Source organism: Loxodonta africana, chromosome 19 (assembly GCF_030014295.1).
Source record: "Loxodonta africana isolate mLoxAfr1 chromosome 19, mLoxAfr1.hap2, whole genome shotgun sequence".
Taxonomy (NCBI): domain Eukaryota; kingdom Metazoa; phylum Chordata; class Mammalia; order Proboscidea; family Elephantidae; genus Loxodonta; species Loxodonta africana.
This window is the reverse complement of record NC_087360.1, coordinates 76,082,417-76,107,624: the sequence shown is the minus strand read 5'-3', so window position 1 is coordinate 76,107,624 and position 25,208 is coordinate 76,082,417.

The window sequence follows — 25,208 nt, the reverse complement described above, 5'->3', positions numbered from 1 at the left end:
GTATTTGATTCTTCCATACCAGTATAAATTAGATACATATTTACATTTCATTTAATTTGAGCATTTCTGGAGACACTCAGTTTATAATAAATATAGATGTTATTAAACAGGGATTTTTATCTCCTTAAAAAGGTAAAATTTTATCAACAAGGTAAATAAAAACTGCTTGCTTTCATTTTGAATGCAGGGATTCTGCATCTTAGAAAAATCTTAGAGAGGGGCTAATTTCTCAAGCTAGAGTATAAACAAAAATTGTAGCCATATCAAAATTATGCTTGAAAATTCCTTAAGTCTCCTGAAAAGCACAGCATATCTGGTTTTATTTAAAACTCTTGTTTTATCTATATATTAAAATATAATATATCTATATATTAAAATATACTTATATATTTTATAGATATTGAAATATATTATATATTACATATATAATATTATATTAAAATGCAATATATAGTAAGAAGTGAGTATGCAAAGTATACTTTTACAGTACATAAGATTCTTTCAATTACATCATTTTTCCCCCAACCACGTATTTGTGCAAGATAAATATGCGTATAACGAAACTGCACTGTGAAGAAAAACCATTTAAGTTTATGATAAAGTGAAAGAAGAATCTCTCTGGTTTTTAAATGTCAGTGTAACAGTAATGCCCAGAAGATAGATGTTGCCTTGGCATATTTAATGTACATTAAGATTCTGCTGATTAATTAAATCGCCACTATTATTGTCAAGAGGGCGATGCACAGAGAAGACCTGAGTGCACTCAAAAACCACCCCAAAGGGCTTTGAAAAGACAATTCCAGCAGTTAGAGTCATGCTACATCCTCCATCCTATTATTTCTTTTCTTTCAAAAATTGTGAAAACTGGCCAAGTGAAATCTGCCCAAAGTGACCTATTCACAATGTCTGTGAAAAGCAAAGCTTGGAAAATTGCCCTGCTCTTCTTATTTTTAAGTTTTCCGTCATTGACGTGTCTACAAACATCTTCCATCATCTCCACTGCCAGAAGAGTCATGATTTTTATCAGCTAAATAGCAAAAAATAATGTTTTCACCATTTTACCTTTAGAGAACCTCATAGTAGAAAGACTGTTAGGCTACATTAAAAAATATATTTTTAAAAAATTAATAATTTTGGGGGTCATGTTTTAGATATACTGAATGTGTGTTACGTGCTACTATGGTAACCTTTTTTTTCTCCATGTCTTTTTTTTTTTAATATAAATGATTTTCTCTCTTAAAGAAACAGTTTAGATCTGACAATTTGTCTTTTAAAGTAGGCCGGGGTGAGGAAACCTACTTAATTAAGATAGTTGCAGGCTTGGGTTTGGGTCTGCATTTCACCACATGATGAAAAATACGCGTATCCCTTTGAAAGGTTGTGGGGAATAAATACACTAATCTGTGAAAGTTTTTTGTACACCTTAAAGAACTTTACATTTATATTTTGGAGGTAATATTGCATATTGTGGAATAAGAGCTTTGTGGCCAGACAACTTGAAATCCTAGCTCTTCAGCCAACTCTGTGCTAGGTTTCCCGATTTACCTAACATACTAAAGCCGGGGAAACCCTGGTGGAGTAGTGGTTAAGAGCTCGGCTGCTAACCAAAGGTCGGCAGTTCGAATCCACCAGGTGCTCCTTGGAAACCCTATGGGGCACTTCTACCTGGTCCTATAGGGTCACTATGAGTTGAAATCGAATCCACGGCAATGGGTTTGGTTTTTTGGGTTTGGATTTAAGCTGCAGATTAACAACATGTAAAATAAACATGATAATTAAAACCAGTTGTTACCGAGTTGACTTCAGCTCCTGGTGACCCCATACGTGTCAGAGTAGAACTGTGCTCCGTGGGATTTCCAACGGCTGAATTTTCAGAATAATTTTCAGGGCTTTCTTCTGAGGTCCCTGTGGGTGGACGCAAACTTCCCCACCTTTTGGTTAGCAGCCAAGTGTGTTAACCATTTGTACCTCCCAGAGACTCCATACATGATAATAACGTTTGCCAGATAAAGATGCTGTGTAGGTTAAATGAAATAATACCGGCAAAGCTTATAGTCCAGTGCTTCGCACATGTTAGGCACTCAATAAATGTTTGGTATTTTTGTTATAATTTATTATAATGATTTATTCTTTGGGATTCTCGGGGACAAAGGAAGCTTCATAGCAAACATGCACATGCACAAAAATACGTTTTCTTTTTCTTTTTTTTTAAAATAATGTTTATTGTGCTTTAAGTGAAAGTTTACAAATCAAGTCAGTCTGTCACATATAAGCTTATATACACCTTACTACATACTCCCATTTACTTTCCCCCTGACGAGTCAGCCCGCTCCCTCCTTCCAGTCTCTCCTTCCTTGCCCATTTTGCCACTTTCTAACCCTCTCTACCCTCCCATCCCCCCTCCAGACAGGAGATACCAACACAGTCTCAAGTGTCCACCTGATACAAGTAGCTCACTCTTCATCAGCATCTCTCTCCAACCCATTGTCAAGTCCCTTCCATGTCTGATGAGTAGTCTTCGGGAATGGCTCCTGTCCTGGGCCAACAGAAGGTTTGGGGACCATGACCGCCGGGATTCCTCTAGTCTCAGTCAGACCATTAAGTCTGGTCTTTTTATGAGAATTTGGGGTCTGCATCCCACTGATCTCCTGCTCCCTCAGGGGTTCTCTGTTATGCTCCCTGTCAGAGCACTCATTGGTTGTGGCCGGGCACCATCTAGTTCTTCTGGTCTCAGGATGATGTAAGTCTCTAGTTCATGTGGCCCTTTCTGTCTTTTGGGCTCATAGTTATCGTGTGACCTTGGTGTTCTTCATTCTCCTTTGATCCGGGTGGGTTGAGACCAATTGATGCATCTTAGATGGCCGCTTGTTAGCATTTAAGACCCCAGACGCCATACTTCAAAGCAGGATGCAGAATGTTTTCTTAATAGAATTTATTTTGCCAATTGACTTAGAAGTCCCCTTAAGCCACAGTCCCCAAACCCCCGCCCTTGCTCCGCTGACCTTTGAAGCATTCAGTTTATCCCGGAAACTTCTTTGCTTTTGGTCCAGTCCAGTTGAGCTGACCTTCCCTGTATTGAGTACTGTCCTTCCTTTCACCTAAAGTAGTTCTTATCTACTAACTAATCAGTAAATAACCCTCTCCCACCCTCCCTCCCTCCCCCCTCGTAACCACAAAAGAATGTGTTCTTCTCAGTTTATACTATTTCTCAAGCTCTTATAATAGTGGTCTTATACAATATTTGTCCTTTTGCCTCTGACTAATTTCACTCAGCATAATGCCTGCCAGGTTTCTCCGTGTTATGAAATGTTTGACAGATTCGTCACTGTTCTTTGTCGATGCGTAGTAGTCCATTGTGTGAATATACCATAATTTAACCATTCATCCGTTGATGGACACCTTGGTTGCTTCCAGCTTTTTGCTATTGTAAACAGTGCTGCAATAAACATGGGTGTGCATATATCTGTTAGTGTAAAGGCTCTTATTTCTCTAGGGTAAATTCCGAGGAGTGGGATTTCTGGGTTGTATGGTAGTTCTATTTCTAACTTTGTAAGAAAACGCCAGATAGATTTCCAAAGTGGTTGTACCATTTTACATTCCCACCAGCAGTGTATAAGAGTTCCAATCTCTCCGCAGCCTCTCCAACATTTATTAAAAAATACATTTTTTTATACAAATCTACAAATTATAGGGGGCCTTTTTTAATGATTTTAGATATAAATTTCAACACAACTGAAATAACCAAACGACACATTGTTCAAATATCTGTCCTCTTGAATCTTCAACTACTTTCAGTTTCATCTGTCTTTCAAACACTCAGTAGTTGGGTGAAAGGTGGTGCAGTGGTTAAGAGCTCAGCTGCTAACTGAAAGGTTGGGGGTTCGAACCTACCAGCTGCTCCTAGGGAGAAAGATGTGGCAGTCTGCCTCCATAAAGATTACAGCCTTGGAAGCCCTAAGGGGCAATTCTACCCTGTCCTGTAGGGTCACAGTAAATCGGAATCAATTTGATGGAAATGGGTTTGGTTTTCAGTTTAATCTCTGGACAAGTCCATTAATCCAAGGGGATCTTTTTCTGAGAGGAGCTGGGATGGACTTCTTCACTTTAACTTGTGTGTATGTGTGGGCGTGGGTGTATGTATATGGGTGTGTGCTAGAGATCTGTGGAAAATGACTAAGCCATCTTAAAGTGGCATGAGTTATAATAGTTTAATTCTTACTGAGGTGATTCAGAACCTGATTTCTAGCTAACCTGGCTAATGTGAATATATGAATATCAATGGCACTTTACCCCCCAAGTAGCTCATGTCGTCCTTTGGCCAGCTACATGGGAAGTTAAATAGGTCATGAGCTTCTGTTTAGAACCTAAGTTAATTTTGTTAACTTCCTCACCTAAATTACTGAATCAGATACATGGATACACACTCACACACAAACACATACCAATAATTATTACTTATTTTAGCAGAAGATAGAAAATGCTGTCACTTGGTTTGTCCTCTGGCCTACTCCTAGGGACTGAGGCTCTATAGTGATTACCAATAAAGAGCTAGGCGACTAAAATATTTACAGTGCCTTGAAAGCACAACTCAGCACTGGCAAATTCAAGAGCTTTGACATCAGCAGTTCTGGCAACAATAAGATGGAGGCTTCACAACCCGCTCACAATAGCACCAATCCTTTGTCACTGGGCATGTTCTCCTTGGCCTGGCCTCCGTAATTCAGGCAGTAGAAACCACAGAAGCAGCCAGTATAAGGGAAGAGGGATGGCAAGTAACACATGGACGTAGAGGCATCTTTTTTTTTAATGAATACATGCGAGAGGTCTCAGGTAACTTCCAAATTTGTAAAGGAGGATTTTAGCCAGGGCTGGAATTTGCACAATAACTGATATGGAAATAAAAAAAAAAAAATTTTTTTTTTTTTTTTTTTTATGGAAAGGGTCAATAAAATATTAATAGGTGAGTTTAAGACAAATTTACACATAGCTGAATGGAAGATAAAATAAATGGAAGATAGATCATTGGAATATATCCAGACTTAAGCATATTTATTGCAAGAAATTGAATTTGTAATGAAAAATCTTCCCACAATGAAAACTCCACTCTCAGATGTCTTTCCTTGATAATTCTTCCAACCTTTTAAGAAAATAAACTCCCAATCTTTAATAAACTTTTCCAGAGAATAAAAAAGAGGGAATACTTTCCAACATGTTTTATGAGGCCAGCATAATCTTGATGCTAATAACTGACGAGGATATTACAGGAATATGTTGGGTTAGAAAACGTGAAGGATCTGAGATTTTCCCTGCTTTGACACACAGGTTTATATACAAATGCTGACAGAAGAACACAAAACCCCTGGGTCAGAGAAACAGACAACAATTACTCAAAGCAAAAGCAGCTGTCAGAATAGCATCTTGCATTGATTCCCCATGTCTCAATCCCCACGAGACAATGTAATACAGGCTGGATGTTATTTGTGCTAAAATTAGAAGACTGAGCTTTTATGTAGCACATCTGCCCATCCTTTCTTCTAGAATATAAGCTCCCTGGAATATCTGCAAATCTCTTTTGTAAAAAGGAGAAGGAAAAGTATATCTTTACTATCCTGGAAAGAGTACTGTATTTGTTATCTCCAAGGAGGTATATCTCTAAATCTTTCTGGAAGGATATACTATCTCTAGCTTCCAAGCCTTTTTACTGTTCAGACATACCTTTTTCTCAGGATGGGACCATGCAGAAACACGAGATACACATTGAGAATTTTCTTAGAGTGGAAAATTATAAGCCAATTCTCTTATGCAACTATATTCAGCAATCCTAAATAAAATAGTACAAATAGAATCTAATGCTATATAAAAAGGCTAATACATAATGACTAGCTTGGGTTTATTCCAGAATTGCAAGATTGGCTTAACAAAAAAGATAGATAAATTTGGGAGCTTCTGCACTTGGCTAAGACAGTGTAATGAGGCCTGATTTAACTTTGCACCATAAACAATTAAAAAACGGGCAAATATAGGAAAAAACTTTTATTGGAAATTAGATAATAGGTAGCACAGTGATTACAGAGAAAAGAGAAACATTCAAGATGAGCCCTATGATTACCCTAGAAACACATTCTGGATGGTGAATCATAGAGAGAGATCTTAAGGAGAGCAAAGTAGTATAGCTCAGCTCAAGAGAGAGAGGTTAGAGCTTGGCAAGGCTGAGGTGGTTGGAAGTTTCAGGGAATAGCTCCAGAGAGCAGAAAAAGAGCTCCACAGAAAAACAGCTCCACAAAGCAAAAAGCAAGAGCTCCAAATATCTGTAGGGGTTCCCATTAGGCTTTGCTAAGTAATAAGATATATATGCATAGGGCAATAACCCATTTGACCAGCGAAAGAATGACTGAATTGCTGTAAGATGAACAATTCCCAGAGTTCATGCTGGGCTTTGAGATATGTGCGTTCTCATCAGTCAGGGTATATCATCTTCGTTTATTATCTGAGACATCCAGCAGGGAAACCAGAAAATCCATGCTTTAGAAACAGGTGTAAACTAACTATAAAGGCTAATCTAAATGGCTGTAACAGAGCTTAAAAACAAGCCAAGTTTAATTACAAGTAATTTAACCGCCTCTGAGAACAAAACTCGATACTCTTTAAAGAAAGATGATAGAATCCAAAGTTCAAAAAACAAAAACAACAACAAAAAATATATCACATGTCTAGCATCCAATAAAAAATTATTAGGTGTGCCAAGAAGCAGAAAAATATGACCCATAACCAGAAGAAAAATTACTCAGTATAAACAGACCATGCAATGAGAGTGACGATGAAATTAGCAGATAAAACATTAGCACTAATATAAACGTACTCAATATGCTCAAGAGTTTAAAGGTAAACAGGGCATAATGAGGAAATAAATGGAATTTACAAAGGCAAACTTCTAGAGATGACTTATACAAAATCTGGCATAAACATTCACTAGGTGAGATATTTACAACAAATTAGACATTCATGAAGAAAAATCAGAAAACTTTAAGATGTAGCGACAGAAACTATCCGAATTGAACCTGTGGAGTAGTTACATGAATGTGTACACTTATGTAAAAATTCATTGTAATTATGATCGATTATAATTACTTCATAGAGAAGTTACTGAAGAAAAAACAGCAGAGCTGTGATGACAGATGAGCACTACACTTTCCTGTTGTATTGCCACAACTCTCAGTAGCTGCACCTACGAACCAATGCGGTGGTAAGTAAGCAGAAGACGAGCCCAGAAGAAGTAATGCAGCGGTGGTAGGAATTATTTCGTCTGTTTTGAAAAACTGATCACATGGAGTTGCTGGGTTCAGATGAAATCCAAAATGGAACATTGTGTATGTTTTAACAACATCAAATCATGAATTATGTGATTTTTTTCCTTAAAAAAAGGAAGTATTTGTGCAGATCAAAGTAAAGTCATTTTATGTGGAACAAATGCCCTTCCAAACATATTTAAATGTGTGCATGAAATATCAGCTGTTTTTCTCTAGGGCATTTAGCACATAGTCCCCAGTGACACCAAGGGCTCACAGTTTTGATTAAGACCATCAGCTTAAAATAACCACAAGGAAGGACTTCTCCCCCGCCCTTTGGAGAACCATAGAAGATTATCACTTGCTTTCTCTGTATAGTGGGATCTAGTGTATTTTTCTTTCGATTTCATGATGACTTGGTGAATAAGGAAGGGCCAAAGACTCATTCCTAATCTTTCTGGATGGGTGCGTAAGTACTATGTATCATGGATTTTATTTGCTCCACAACATTCTAATATACGAATGCAATTATCAAGCCCACTTCCACTGCCTAAATTGGAGTCTTATTTTCTGGTAGCTAGGCTATTGCAGTGACCATCTATTTTCCCTGATGACAGTGTGGTTTCCTTCTAGTTTGTGCTCTACGCCAGTGGTTTTCAATTTTTTTTAATGCCACCATTTTTTTTTTTTAAATGAAATGGTGTTTATAACTAGATAGCATTCAAAAGTCGTGTGACATTTTTATAGCTCCTCCTTTCACTTCTTCCCCCATTTCCTGGTAACCGCTAATTTTTCTCAATGGATTTACCTATTCTGTGAGTTTTATATAAGTTGGATCATACAATATTTGTCCTTTTGTGTCTGGTTTATTTCACTTAACATATGTTTCCAAGGTTCATCCATGTGGTGGCATGTATAAGAACTTCATTTCTTTTAATAGCTGAATAATAGTCTATTGCATGTATATACCACATTTTGTTTACTCATCCATCTGTCGATGGGCATTTGGATTGTTTCCACCTTTTGGCTACTGTGAATAATGCTTCAGTGAACACTGGGATATATGTGTCTGTTTGAATCGCTGATTTCAATTCTTTTGGGTATATACCTGGGAGTGGAATTGATGGGTCATGTGGTAATTCTACGTTTAACTCTTTTAGAAGCTACCAAACTGTTTTCCACTGCAGTTGTACCATTTTAAATTCCCACCAGCAATGAAGTGTTCCAATTTCTTCACCAACCCTTGTTATTTTCTGTGGCTTTGATAATAGCTATCCCAGCGAGAGTGAAGTGGTGGCTTATTGTGGTTTTGGTTTAACTAATCGTGTTGAACACCTTTTCACGTGCTTGTTGGCCATTTGTACACCTTTGGAGAAATATATATTCAAGTTCTTTGCTCATATTTTAATTGGTTTGTTAGGCTTTTTGTTGTTTAGTTTTAATAGTTCTCTATATACTCTTGATATTAAACCTTTACATGATTTATCTCTACTAAATATTTTCTCCCACTCTGTAGGTTGTCTTTTCACTTTCTTGATAGTGTCCACGATTCAAAAAAGTTTTTAGTTTTGACAAAGTCTAGTTTATCTATTTTTTCTCTCATTGCTCATGCTTTTGGTGTCATATCTAAAAATCCGTTGTTTAAAAGAAGGTATGAAGGCTTACTCCTATATTTTCTTCTAGGAGTTTTATACTTTTAATGTTTATATGTACGTCTTTGATCCATTTTGAGTTAATTTTTGTATATGGCTTGAAGTATGGGCCAAGATTTGGTATTTTGCATGTGAAAATCTAGATGTCCCAACAGGGATTATTCTTTCACCATTTAATGGATTTGGCACTGTCTTTGGAAAAGACCAAGTTCAAGCTGAAGCTGAAGAAAATTAAAACAAGTCCGTTAGAACCAAAGTACAACCCTGAGTGTATTTCACCTGAATTTAGAGACTATCTCAGGAATAGATTTGACACATTGAACACTGATGACTGAAGACCAGAGAAGTTGTGGAATGACATCAAAGATATCATACATGAAAAAAGAAAAAGGCTATTAAAAAGGCAAGAAAGAAGAAAAGACCAAAATGGATGTCAGAAGAGACTCTGAAACTTGCTCTTGAACATAGAGTATCTAAAGTGAATGAAAGAAATGATGAAATAAAAGAGCTAAACGGAAGATTTCAAAGGGAGGCTCGAGAAGACAAAGTAAAATATTATAACAGACTGTGCAAAGACCTGGAGATGGAAAACCAAAAGCGAAGAATGTGCTTGACATTTCTCAAGCTGAAAGAGCTGAAAAAAATTCAAGCTTGAGTTGCAATATTGAAGGATTCTGTGGGCAAAATATTGAACAACACAAGAAGCATCAAAAGAGGACGGAAGGAATACACAGAGTCACTGTACCGGAAAGAACTGGTGGATGTTCAGTCATTTCGGCAGGTAGCATATGATCAAGAACCAATGGTACCGAAGGAAGAAGTCCAAGCTGCATTGAAGACACTGCTGAAAAACAAGGTTCTAGAAATTGATGGAATACCAGTTGAGATGCTTCAACAAACAGATGCAGGGCTGGGGGTGCTCACCTGTCTATGCCAAGAAACTTGGAAGACAGCTACCTGGCCAACTGATGAAGAGATCCATATTTATGCCAGTTCCAAAGAAAGGTGATCCAACTAACTGTGGAAATTATTTAACAATATCATTAATATTACACACAAATAAAATTTTGCTGAAGATCATCAAAAGCAGTTTCAGCAGTACATTGACAGAGAGCTGCTAGAAATTCAAGCCTGATTCAGAAGAAGACGTGGAACCAGAGATATCATTGCTACTGTCAGATGGATCCTGGCTGAAAGCAGAAAATACCAGTAAGATGTTTACCTGCGTTTTATTAACTATGCAAAGGCATTTGACTGGATGGATCATAACAAATTATGCATAACGTTGCAAAGAATGGGAATTACAGAACACTTAATTGTGCTCATGAGGAACCTGTAAATAGGTCAAGAGGCAGTTGTTCAAACAGAACAAGGGGCTAATGTGTGGTTTAAAGTCAGGAAAGGTGTGCATCAGGGTTATAGCCTTTCGCCATAATTATTCAGTCTGTATGCTGAGCAAATAATCCAAGAAGCTGGACTTTATGAAGATTGAGACATTAGCATTGGAGGAAGACTCATCAATAACCTGCATAATTCAGATGACCCAACCTTGCTTGCTGAAAATGAAGGGGACTTGAAGCACTTACTGATAAAGATCAACAACTACAGCCTTCAGTATGGATTGCACCTCAACATAAAGAAAACAAAAATCCTCACCACTGGACCAATAAGCAACATCATAGTAAACAGAGAAAAGATTGAAGTTGTCAAGGATTTTTTTTACTTGTATCCGCAATCAACACCCATGGAAGCAGCAGTCAAGAAACCAAACAATGGATTGCATTGGGCAAATCTGTTGCAAAAGACCTCTTTGAAGTGTTCAAAACCAAAGGTGTCACTTCAAGGACTAAGGTGCACCTGACCTAATCATGGTGTTTTCCATTGCTCATATGAATGGGGAAGCTGGGCAATGAATAAGGAAGACCAAACAAGTATTGATGCCCTTGAATTGTGGTGTTGGTGAAGAATATTGAATGATGTTCTTTTGGATGGCCAAAAGAACGAGCAAATTTGTCTCGGAAGAAGTACAGCAGGATTCTCCTTAGAAGCAAGAATGGAGAGACTTCGTCTCACATGCTTTGGACCAGTTATCAGAAAGCACCAGTCCTGAAAAAGGGCACCATGCTTGATAAAGTAGAGGGTCAGTGAAAAGCGAAGGGCCCTCAATGAGATGGACTGACACAGTGGCTGCAACAATGGGCTCAAGCACAACAACGATTGTGTGGATGGTGCAGGACTCAGCTGTGTTTCATCCTGTTGTACACAGTGTCGCTAGAGTCGGAGCCACCTCAACGGCACCTAACAATGACAACAAACCCCCCAAGAAACCCATTGCCGTGAGTCAATTCTGACTCACAGCAACCCTACAGGACAGAGTAGAACTGCACTATAGGGTTTCAAAGGCTGTAACCTTTACGGAAGTGACCGCCACATCTTTCTTCTGCAAAGTGGCCAGTGGGTTCGAACTGCTGATGATTTGGTTGGCAGCAGAGCTCTTAACCACTGTGCCACCAGGGTTCCTCTGCACACTTAGATGCCTTTAAATGCCCCAATTTCTCTAGGAAATTTTCTCCCTAGGTTTTTACCTTGGCTTCTGCATCACCCTCCTTTACCCCAAGAGATCATGGCCCCTCAGTTTACCTTACAGTGCCTCAGGTCGTGTCTGCCCCTCTTTTGCCCTGAGGGGCCTCAAAGATGGAGGAAACAGAGACTAGCTCTTTGCTTTAGTTCTTTAGGTAGTGACTTGATGATGCAAACTGGCAAATGCCGTACTTAGTTATTAAAGTGCTCTCTGCTTACTCCAGAAACAGAGGCAAGAATTCTCAGCTGGCAACGCAGGTGCCACTTGCAGCCAGCTGCTGAATGGGGGACTAAGGGTTGTGCTCAAGTGAGCATCAAAAAGGCTTAGAGTCTTCCTACCTTGTGCCAAGGCCTTGCCCAGCTTCCATGATCCCTTGGCTGCTCACCAGAGTGCCAACAAGACTATTGCTGTCATTTTCTGCCTTTTTTTTTTTTTCCTTTAATTTTTCTGTGTGAGGATGTGATGGTAGAGCTTCTTTCTCCACCATTTTGGAAGGCATCTGTCTTTGCCATCTAATTTTTTGTAATCAATCTCCGATGTGGACCCCAAACCAAACTGAATATATCAAATAGAATAAAGGGGAGCCCTATGTTGTATGTGGGTTGCTGGGAGCCAAGGTTAGCCTGCTCTGTCTCTCTTGCTCTTCCTTCCTTTCTTACCTTCCACTGAGGTCCATAACAAAAATACCACAAAGAAATGGCTTTAAGGAATGGAAATGTATTTTCTCACAGTTTTGGAGGTTAAAAATCCAAATCAGGGTCTTGGCTGTTCAGTTTCCTCTGTGAGCCTCTCTCCTAGTTTCTGGTGTCTGCCAGTAGTCCTTGGCGCTACTGACGATTCGAATAAATCATCTGTCTTCCCCTGCGTGTGTGTGTGCGTGTGTGTGTGTGTGTGTGCGCGTGTATCTGTGTTTATTCTGTTTGTTTTTATAACTCAGAAGTAATTAGGTTTAAGATACACCCTACACTGGGAAGACCTCAACTGAATAATCACATTACATTAAATTGCATTATGGAAAGTACTTACATTACATTAGGTTACATTATGGAAGGTAATCTGCTATACCCAAGGCCAATTGATGTAATCACATGCAACTACACCAGGACAGCAACTAGACTAATATTTGGCCAAACAACCTGAAATCTTAACCTAGCCAGGCTGGCACAGAAATTAATCGTCACAGTATCCTTGACGTTACTCTTTCAGAGCATTTGCACATGCTGCTGTCTTTGCTTGGAATCCTCTCTGTCTCTTCCCTACAGCTAATTCCTAGTCATCCTGTCTTCAAGGTTCGGATCAGACCTCAACTCTGTAAAGCTTTCTCTGGCGCTGTAACAATGAAGACCCTTCCTACTCTACCTGGTCAAGTATTTTCTTTCCTAATGGTCTACGAAACCCTGAAGGACCAAGATCATATCTTTGCATCTATCTTCCCTTGTTTTCTATTACCTACAAACATTATGATGTCTGACACGTAGTAGATGTAGCTCATTGAGTATTTGCTGAGTAAGTGAATAAATAAATCAAATATTCTCACATCATAGAAAAGAAAAAAGAAAAACAGATAAATAGATTTGCTTGGATAAAATGAATTTGATCCAGATCGCTAACTTTCCCACAATAGCAAAAATATGGAGTTGTAGAGAAATAAGCTTGAGTTCATATTATCCTATTCTTTCTGACAATTAGACCCTTTCAAATGATATTTTATACTGTTTTAATTTTTATACAATGGTGAGTAACAATTATAAATTTCCTGTTTTAGAAAGCAAGAACTTTTCTCCTCCTAAGTATCTCTCAGGAAAAGACTAATCCTAGCCCAGCAAAAGATCTGCCCACTAAGAGCTGTTGCTGCACGTTGACTTCAAAAGGAAATAGCGCCTCTCTAAGAGAGCTCCAATTCTGAAACTTCTCCCAACCCTTAAAACTCAAAGAAAATTCCCCCTTAATCTTAGATTTTAGTGTAATTTTTTCTAAGTTTTAAATTCCACTGTAATCTCTTGTCTGGAATGCTAATCTTTACCACTTGAAGGGACAGTTTGCATTATTATTATTTAACTTTGGAGGTTAATCCTGAACCGTAGATTTGTGGCTGGTGGCCTTCGCTGCATTTTGGCAGTGACTTTAGCCACAAATACTTAGGGGTTTTTCTTTTCAGTGCAATGACCGTATAGGACCCAGAGTAGAAGATATCAAGTACTTGCTTATCTTTTAAAAGGCAAACTCTTAGAAGGCAGGATCCTGAATTCAAGGCATTCCAAAATATGTTGTTTATGAATGGCTTATAATAAAAATAATTTTAAATTTTGAAAAATTTGACTTTTGAAAAAACTGGTGTCATCTTAAATGCCTTCCATTTCATCTTTCCGTCTGTAAGTAGAAAAAAGTGCTGACCAATTATTGACAGCCCATTTATTTCATATGCATAATATATATAGCTATGCACTCTAGGAGCTCAATAAAAACGTGATAATTGAGATACCATCTCTAAATGGAGGAGCCTTGCTGGCACAGTGCTTAAAGTGCTCAGCTGCCAACCAAAAGGTCAGCAGTTTGAATCCATCAGCCACTCCTTGGGAACCCTATGGGGTAGTTCTTCTCTGTCCTATAGGGTCCCTATGAGCCGGAATCGACTTGATGGCAGTGGATTTGGTTTTTTGGTTTTCTCTAATGGTAGTGACAGTCGTCCCTTGTCTGACCTGTGTACAAATACCATCATATTCCTCCTGTTTACTTCTTATAAACCCAAAACCTATTGCCTTCAAGTCGATTTCGACTCATAAGGACTCTACAGGACAGAGTAGAACCACCCCATAGGGTTTCCAAGGAACAGCTGGTGAATTCAAACGGCCCATCTTTTGGTTAGCAGCCGTAGCTCTTAACCACTGTTCCACCAGGACTCCTTACTTCTTATATTTCCCTTAATTTTAGACACACATTTCACTTGCAATAGAAAAACAGAATGGTAAGAAAGGACAGAATATAGAGTTAGATCTTGAATTATAGCTCTGGAAAGGACTCTATAAAATGAATCGAGTACCTTAAATTTATTGATGAAGAAAGTAGTAGACTGAGACATTAAAGGAAATGCCCCAAGCCACACCTAGCTACTTGCAGAAATATTTCTAGAAAACGTAACCAAATCTCCCTGCTCCCACTCCATTTCTCTTTCTATTGTACCAACACGTATTCAACAATGTTTATATAGTGCCAAGCCTTTACCCTCATGCATTTTCACTTTACCATTGGTTGTAGAGAAGTTTCATAGTATCTAGCATAGTCCTTTGACCTAATTCAGTGTGCATCATCCATCATCCAGCCATTTTGGGGTGTCCTAGGTGATCCTTAAGGAACCCTGGTGGCACAATGGTTAAGTGCTCTGCTGCTAACTGAAAGGTTGGCAGTTTGAACCCAGCAGCCATTTTGCAGGAGAAAGACCTGGTGACCTGCTCCCGTAAAAATTGCAGCCTAGTAAATCCTATGAGGCAGCTTTGCTCTGTTACATACGGTTGCTAGTTAGAACTGACTCGATAGCACACAACAAATAAGTGACCTTTGGAATGACATCTAGGATGAGTTGACACTACTTCCATTTCAGCTTTCATGGATATACCCTTAGCCTGGACCACTTGCAGATTATCAGACCTCTGAGCAGGCAATTTATCTGGGGATGCTATTTTAGTTTTTTGAAACAGTTTTAGTGAGGTATAATTGAATAAAATAAACTACTAATATTTAAAATGTACAGTTTATTAAGTTTTGACATATGTATACACTTGTGAAACCATCATCACAACCAAGGTAATAAACAGCCATCATAGTCAAAAGCGTCTTCGTGTCCCTTTGTAATCTTCCTTTTCTTTACCCTTCGTGTTCTCATTCCCAGGCAACCACCGTTCTACTTTCTGTTACTACAGATTAGTTTGCATTTTCTGGGACTTTAAGTGAATAGAATTATTAAGTATGTACTACATTTTTGTTTGGATTCTTTCACTCAGCATCATTATTTTGAGATTCATTCATGTTACATCGTCTTTTTTGTTGTGTGCCGTCCAGTTGATTCTGACTCTTAGTGTCTATCTTAGGCTGTGTTCTCCAGAGGAGCAAAACCAGTCAAGCATATTGTTATGGATTGAATTGTGTCCCCCAAAATGTGTGCCAACTTGGCTAGGCCACGATTCCCAGTATTGTGTGACTTTCCACCATTTGGTTTTCTGATGATTTTCCTATATGTTCTAAATCTTACCTCAGTGATGTTAATGAGGCAGGATTAGAGGCAGTTATATTAATGAGACAGGACTCAATTGACAAGATTAGTTTGTATCTTCAGTCAATCTATTTTGGAATATAAAAGAGAGAAGCAAGCAGAGACACAAGGGGACCTCGTGCCACTAAGAATGAAGAACCAGGAGGGGAGCGTGTCCTTTGTACCCGGAGTCCCTTCACTGAGAAGCTGCTAGACTAGGGGAAGATTGATGACAAGGTCCTTCCCCCAGAGCTGACAGAGAGAGAAAGTCTTCCCTTGGAGCCGGCACCCCAAATCCAGACTTCTAGCCTCCTAGACTGTGAGAGAATAAATTTCTGTTTGTTAAGGCCATCCACTTGTGATATTTCTGTTATAGCAGCACTAGGTAACTAAGACACATAATGTATATATTCATATGCATATATAACCCGTTACCATCGAGTCGACTCCAACTCACAGCGACCCTGTAGGACAGAGTAGAACTGCCCCATAGAGTTTCCAAGGAAAGCCTGGTGGATTTGAACTGCCAACCTTTTGGTTAGCAGCCATAGCACTTACCCACTACACCACCAGGGTTTTCAAAGACAGAGATACTGGGGATTGAACCCAGGACATCGTGCATACCAAGCTCATGCTCTACTGATGAGCTGTACCCCCCGGGTCACGCATATATGGACAGATTTATTTCAAAGAAATGGCTTACACAGTTGTGGAGGCTGGCAAGTCCCAAATTCTTGAATCAGGTGTCAGGCTGGAGGCTTCTGACTCACATGGTTGTAGAGGGTGACGAACCCAAAATCTGCAGGTCAGATGGCAGGCTGCTGGTTCACGTCCTAAGAACTGGAGATCAGAGGATGATGAGTCAGATGTAGGATCCAGAGAGGGCAAACTTTGCGAGAACATTTTTATGTATTGGATGCAGGCCACATTCCCAAGGAAACTCCTCTTTCAACTGATTGACTGCTCACATCAGATCACAAAATGGAGGATGATTGCATAATATCTGCCAAGCCACTGAGCATCACAGTTTAGCAAAGTTGACATATAACCTTAACCACCACAGTGACCATGTAGGACAGCGTAGAGCTACTCCGTAGGATTTCCTAGGCTGTAATCTTTACGGGAGCAGATTGTCGGGTCATTTCTCCCACAGAGCTGATGGTGGGTTTGGACTACCAATCTTTCGGTTAGCAGACCAGTGCTTTAACCATTGTGCTGCCAGGGCGCCTTTGTTCATGTAAAAGTGTGTATTGATGGTTCATTCCTTCTTATAATAGAATACTATTTCATTGTAAGATAGAGTATGCTTTGTTTATCCATCGATCTGTTAATAGGCATTTGGGTTGTTTTCAGGTTTGGCTGTTACACGTAAAGCTACTATGGACACTTACGTACAAGTCTTTGTGTGTATACATAAGCTTTCATTTCTCTTTGGTTTATACCTAGGAGTGAAACGGCTGGAGCACATGATAGGTAGAAGCTGACATTTTTAAGATATTGCCAAACTGTTTTTCACTGGGTTGTCTCATTTTATATTCTCATCAGCACTGTAAGGGAAATCTAGTTGTCCACATCCTTGCCAAGGCTTGGTATACTCAGTCTTTTTAATGTTAGCTGAAGTGGTATCTCATTGTGATCTTAATTTGCATTTCCCTAATAACTAATGATGTTGAGCATCTTTTCATTTATTTACCATCTTTATATCTTTCTTCAGGAAACATCTTTTCAAAAATCTTGCCCATTTATTAAATTTTATTTATTTGCTCTTATTATTGAGGTTTGAGAGTTCTTTATGTATTCTGGATACTCTCTCAGGCAGTCAGCTAGGGTCATTGCAGGGCTCACCTAGCTTCCTACCCTTCAGCGGTCACTGCCATTTGTTGTCTCATGTCCACTGTCTTGAAAACCATTATTTATATATTTTGTCTGGTTTTCAGTTGTTTAAGATGGCAAGGAAAATTGAGCTCCTGTTATTCCATTTTGGCTGAAGTCCTTTTTTTAGTTTTAAGCTACTGTGAGGAAGTTTTAGATCGATCTGTATTCTTAAGTACCTTAGTAAATGATGGCAAAAAAAAAAAATGTAACTCTTCAGATACATTCAAAATTAGAAGTATTAATTAATTTCTGGAATAAACTTTTTTTTTCAAGCTACTCTATATCGGCATGGCACTGGGCTGGGGTTTGTATATCAGGCACTGGGCTTGGTGCTAGCACAGAAGAAATAACAAAACGTCGGAGTAAGAGGTGATACCACTGTAGTAGGTGGTCTAGAGAATACCAGAGGAGCATATAGTAGAGAGATATAAACTAGGAAATGCAAGAAATTTTTTCCAGAGGAAGTGCCATATAACCCAAGACGTCCTTGATAGTAACTAAGTCAAAGTAAAAGAGGAAGCCTATGCGGGACACAGAGAGTGATATTCATTCATTTACTTAGAATTCATTTAAACAGCATTTTTAGGCACCTTATGTGTCCAGCAGTGCTCTAATAAACAACACAGGCATAGTTCCTACCCACGTGGAACTTACATTGAATGAAGGAGATAGAAAACAACAACAACAAGGAAAATGGATAAAATAAATGCATTGTGATAATTTCTATGAAGTTAACTAACGACAGAGGATGCGTGAGGTGGCGTAGGACTTTCCTCTTTAAGAAAACGTAATTAGAAAATGCCTCTTTAAGAAGATGATATTTTAAGCTAAATCCTAAAGAACAATAAGTATCTGGCCCTATAACTATTGCAGGAAAGAGAGTATTAGATTGGTGGAGACCGTTAGAGGTGAGGGAAGGTTTCCCACACTAGAGAACAGAAAGTAGTTCAGAATGGGAGAAAGTGAGATTAGTAACGACTCCAGAAACAGCTGGGTAGGTAGATCTGAATCATATTAGAAGACTTTATAAGGAAATCTGAAATTCTAGGCTACTTTATGAGACAGTCCTTGAGTGTTGCAAATGATTTGTGCTCTACTGCTAATCGAAAGGTTGGTGGTTTGAATTCACCTAGAGGCGTCATGAAAGAAAGGCCTGGCAATCTCCTTCCATAAGATTTCAGTCATTGGAAACCCTTTGCAGCACTTCTACTCTGAAACACGTGGGGTAGCCGTGAGTCAGAAACGGCTTGACAGCAATGGGTTTGGTTTTTTGATTTTAGGACCTGAGAGGTTGTCATAGAAAACCTATGAATAGTAGAAGACATTATAAAGACGTATCTTACCTGAGGATATCACTGGGCCATTTTTAAGGAACAAGGAAATGTCTTTCAAGCTCTTTAATAAAAAGTCTAGGGAAAATTGTTCAAAATTCTTTGCAGAAGAGACCTCTACCTCTTCGAACAGTGTAAGTTGAGCATCTATGTTGTACAAAGCTCTATCCTACTAAGAAACAGTCATGGGTAACGATGAAGATGAGTTTTAAAGATGCAGTAATGAACACATTTCCTGGAACAGGAGTGTCAGCCGCAAAATAATACCAGCTGAGTGAAACACTGGAAGTCAAACTTTATCATCATGTTGTAAAATTATTCTGACAAGACATAATCCATCCATACCCCTGAGTTGGAAGATTAAACTGATTAAGAACAAACTTAACAGTCTTCATGCCATTTCTTTAAATTCTTGGATTTACATGCAGTTAATTGGAACACATGCTGGAATAATTTTAAAAAAGGAAGGAGCTACTATATTATCTGAGCATGGCTTTCTCTTTCTTTCATACATGTAGATAATTTAGCCCACAAAACCAAACCCATTGCCATCGAGTGGATTCCCACTCATAGTGACCCTATAGGACAGATTAGAACTGTCCTCTAGGTTGGAAGGCAATCAAAATACACAGTGGCTTTAACAATGATTGTGAAGATGGCACAAGACTGGGCAACATTTTATTCTGTTGTACATGGGGTCGCCATGAGTCAGAGCTGACTCCAAGACAACTAAAAACATCATACATGCGCTGTGACCTGGCCTCTTCCTACCACTTCCTTCACTTAGAGATTGAAATGTGAAACTGTACCTGCTAGGATGCAGAGTGCCACCACAACCCATGACCCCACTCCACCTCACCCAGCTGCCTAGCGTCCTAGTTGATATATAGCCTTTTTATTTTTTGATCCACAGGGTATAGAGTTGTGGTGTGAAGCTATCCATTCACCCTTTGTCAGTTCATAGGCTTACTTCTTTCTGATGGTATAATACGCACAGCTATTGATCATAATTTTGATCAGTTTTGTCAGTCTGAGGTTATTGGAAATTATTGAAGGTTCTGGTAATGACTTGGCTATCATTTTTTATTTTCAGTGATGTTCTGAATCTTTTTTTTTTTTTCTGCTTTATTCAGAGGTACTTTATTAAGAACTTGTTTTTAGTTGTGGTAAAGGCGATTCTGACTCATGGCGACCCCATGCGTGCAGAGTAGAACTGCTGCATAGGGTTTCTAAGGCTGCTATCTTTCGGGTGCAGATCACCAGGTCTGTCTTCCAAGGTGCCTCTGGGTGGGTTTGAACCACCAACTTTTCAGCTAGTAGTTGAGTGCTTAACTGTTTGCGCTACCCATATTCCTTATTAAGAAGTAGGAGAAGCTGTATCATAGAGTTCAATCCAATGCTGTTTTAAACCAGAAGCATTTATTATTTCTGATCTTATAATCAGAAAACCTTATTTAAATTACTTTGTATTTAACATAAGGAGCCCTGGAAGTGCAGTGGTTAATTGCTTGGCTGCTAACTGAAAGGTCAGTGGTTCTAATCTACCAGCTGCTTCGCAGGGGAAAGATGTGGCATTCTGCTTCTGTGAAGATTTACAGCACTGGAAACCCTATGAGGCAGTTCTGCTCTGTCCTACAGGGCTGCTATGAGTCAGAATTGACCCAATGGCACTTGTTTTCTAAAAAAAAATTCAATATTGTATTTATGTCAAACAATCTATTAGTGTAGTCTATGAAGCGTGGATTTAAAAAAGTACATGGACAAAAAATCCTATAAAATTAATACCAAGTTGGCTTAAAACAAATGTGGATTAATATATCATAAACAATGTGGAATTCTAATGAGGAATTTAGTTATAAATGCCAGGGGGGGAATAGCGTAATAAATTGACCAGAGCTGGATGAATTTGAATTTGCTTCAAATAGGAGTTAAAATTTGTGGTTTGTTTACGTATACTCCTTTAAGCTTAAGAGTTGGAAATGGATTATGTCAAGAAATGTGAAAAACCATGTAACACACTGTGCCTGATGTATAGGAGTAATCAATACATGTTATTTTATTTCTCTTTTTACCTTCTTCCACTGCCCCCCTTCCCTCCATTTCTTTATCCCTTCTTTCTACTTGAAGTTAGATTGAGATTGAAGACATAGACATAGAACCTGGCAGCATACAGTAACTGTGTCTTCATTGATGGGTGATGACCATGATGTCAACTGCACTTAAATGTTGAGTGTCTTAGGTGAATAATGCCTAATTTGTTAAGATACATACAAAAATCTTCTGAGAAATAAGTCTTTGATTACAAATTTTTATAAAAGTAATAATAGGAGTGAGTCTCTTTGAAACAGCCTTATACTTTCTATCATGGCAACTCAATAGAAAGCAAATATTGGAAATGATGTCACTCATTTCTAAAGACGAAAGGAATATAAATTATAACATAATTCTTAATTATTAATATAAGAGTGATATAGTAGAGAAATATTTTTGCTACCCTTTCTCCATCTTTATCATTTTCATCTGTACTTGAACTTTAAACCTATTATTATTATTATATTAAATTCAGCTTTGGTATTTGAAAAAATACTTTGAAAGTAGGTAGTTAAAGCTATCTCGTTTGACTACTGCTCTTTTGTACACCTTGGGTGGCTAAAGCTTTAAACACCTCAGGTGTCTTCAGGAACTATCAATGGACCATTAAACAGCCATATCAAGCCATAAAGCTATATTCCTGGCAGCAGCTGACCCATGTCATCATGTTCTTCCTTGCCCGTCTTCTAAAATAACAGTCCCACAGCTTTATGTACCCACGTGTAGGATGGTAATGTGATCTCAGGCAGGTTGTAGAGATCATGTTCAGCTCAGATACGTTGACCTGTGGTCAAACAATGGGCAATATGTCAATCATGGGACTCATTTCCAAAGTGAGAACTTTGTTCTATGCTAAGACATACTTTGGTATATGTCAGTTTTGTGTACATCTTCAGCTCAAATCATAATTTGGAGGAATGGATATGGGTAAATGTATTTTTGAATCCTTTCTGTTTTTCTTCTCTAAATACGTGTACCTCAGTCAGCTGCCAGTCAAATTCATGAAATTCACTTCATGCATATCTTGGGAGTGCTTTATGGTCATTAAAGTCAAATAACAAAGGTGACAAGCAAAGCAAAGGGTAATAGGTACTAAGAAAAACATGGCAGCTGAATTGGATGAAACACGATTTTTTGCCTTGAAAGTTAATGTCTTAGTTATCCAGGGCTGCTGTAACAGAAATACCATAAATGGATGGCTTTAACAAAGAAAAATTTATTCTCTCACAGTGTAGGAGTCTAGAAATCTGAATTCAGGGTGCCAGTTCCAGGGGACGGCTTTCTCTCTCTGTCGGCTCTGGGGGAAGGTCCTTGTCGTCACTCTTCTGCAGTCGAGGAGCTTTTCAGCACAGGAACCCCAGGTCCAATGGACGCGTGCTCCCAGCTCTACTTTCTTGGTGGTATGAGGTTCCCCTGTCTCTCTGATTGCCTCTCTTATATCTCAAAAGAGACTGACTTAAGACACAACCCAATCATGAGATAAAAGCCATATAATTCAGAAGGAAGGTGGCACGGAGTAAAAGAGAGGGCAAATTCAAAAGGAATGTTATTTGTTGAACCATTAGGATTTGGATTTGGCAAATAATTGGCTAAATGAAGAGATAGCAGAAGTAGTTCACAAATTAGGTATATTGGAATGCATATTCCCTAAATCTTTCTTCTGAAATTATATCTTGATAAAATAGCAAAAAAGCCTAACTCCTATGTTTCCAGATACATAGCACTAACATCTAGAAAATTACAGAAAATATGTTAATAATTGGGGGTAAAAAAGGTAATATTGGGATTGGAAATAGCAAAAGGCGTTATAATGACTGGAGAGAAGGAATAGATTTCTTTCCCAAAATGGCCCTGAAATACGTAAAGAAAGAAGGTGTCAAGTGTGAGGGGCCAGCTGGTGCTGGTTCTCTGCTTAGGTACTTAAAAAACCCACTGCCATCAAGTCAATTCCAACTCATAGTAACCCTGTAGGACGAAGTGGAACAGCCCATAAGTTTTCCAAAGCTATGTACCCTTATTTACAGAAGCAGACTGCCACATCTTTCTCCTGCTAAGCAGCTGGTGGGTTTGAACCACTGAACTTTTGGTTAGCAGTCAAATGCTTTAACCACTGTGCCACCAAGGCTTCTGGGTACTTACCAGGCTTAAAGTTGCTATAGGCAGACCTAAAGCTTGCTAACCCTGCATTAGCAGAGAGGTGGTAGGAGAAATGCCATGCAAGACACAACTACAATAGCACACACTTACTGAGTGTTTCCTCTGCTCCAGTCACTCTTCCAAGAACTTCGTAGGCTTTCCTTCGGTTACTACAATAATTCCATGAGGTAGCTAGTCTTATTATCCACATTTTGCAGTTGAGGAATCTGAGGCTCAGAGAAGTAACTTGATTTGTGTTATATAGCTAGTAAATGTCAGAATTAAAACCCTGCTGGTCTGGTGTCAGGGTCTCTAGGCTATTAACCAGAATGCTCTTTAGAAGCAAGGAAGCAAGACTTCATCTCAAGTACTTTGGATATGTTTTCAGGAGGGATCAGTCTCTGGAGAAGAACGTTATGCTTGGTATAACAGAGAGTCAGTGAAAAAACGGAAGACCCTCGACTAGATGCATTGACACAGTGGCTGCAACACGGGCTCAAGCATAACAACGATTGTGAGAATGACGCAGGGCTGGGCTGTGTTTCGTTGTGTTGTGCATAGGGTCACTATGAGTTGGAACCAACTCGACCGCACCTAACAGCAAGAGACTCTTGAACACTTTGCAAGCCATCTGTCTTATGCCATATGTAGAGATGTCCTTAATTACACAGGGTAAATACGTGAAAGAAGGTTACTCCATGTTTTTTGTACAGCATGTATCAAAGACACATTGCAATTCTGGGGCCCCACTAAGATTAGAATTTGAGAGTCAGTGAAAATACAACTGTTTGGTTTCATATTTATATTGCCCTTATGTTTGCCCCTACAAACCCTTCTCCAATCTATCGCACTTACTTGCCCTGGCATGGTATGTGATTTCGAAGGTAGTTTCTGATCTATTGCCTAACCTTTATTGCTGGCAGCTGGCAACTATTGGCTCACAGGTATCTAACCAATTTCTCAAAAACATCCTGTTTCGACTTCTAAGATATGCATAATTCTCATTGTTTCATTCCTATTTTTTGCTCTGTCTCCTACGTTAATCTGCTGCTTCTCATACCCTCAGGTGCCCTGGTGGCGCAAGTGGCCAAGTGCTTGACTACTATCCAAAAGATTGGTGGTTGGAACCTACAGCACCTTGTAAGATGGGCCTGGTGATCTGCTTCCAAAGGGTCACAGCCCTGAAAATCCTATGAAGCAGTGCTGCTACTCTGCACACCTGGGGTCACCATGAGCTGGAATTGACTTGATAGCAACTATCAACAACTCATACTCTCAGAGCTAAAGGAATGGTAACAATATAATTATATTATTTTGTTAGTTTCTTATAAAAAAATAGCAAAATGAAAATAAGTAAACAAAGAAGCAATTAACCTGTGTAGCAATCCATATTAATTATTGAGACCTAATATTTTTTTTAAAATATTTTAGCTGTTCGCGGTTATGGTGATACAGTAATCAATAGACCTCTTCACCCCCCATGCCAAATCTACAGTATGTGGCATTATACATGAAAAGAGGACTTGTTGGTAATTCTTACTTTGTCATTATGTTAATCAGAAAGACAAAGAGTAGCCATCATTGTTCAGTGGGCAACAATGAATAAACATCTTTGGTTGCCTTATTCCACGCGATGTGGAAAATAGACCAACTGGCTATTTTCCGCATTGTGGCTTCTAGGATTCCTATGATGTGTGGGATATGTTTCAATTCAAGTATTAGTCATCCACAGGGAGTTTCCTGGGTAATAATTTTTGCAAGTGTAATTTCAAAGAAAAGCACAGAGGTATGTTTACACACATCCACCCATACCCCTTGCCCTGCAGAGGTATGCTTTGCAAGGCTACTGTCAGCCCCCTTTGAAGATCTAATGTCGGTAGTGTCTAAAAAAAGAAATTTTTTTCATGGTAGTTATAAAAACAGTTTTATCTACTACGTATAGAAAACGGTACACTGTTTGGAATAGTGATGAGTCAAAATTCACAGTGCTTTTAAAATTGTGATTTAGCC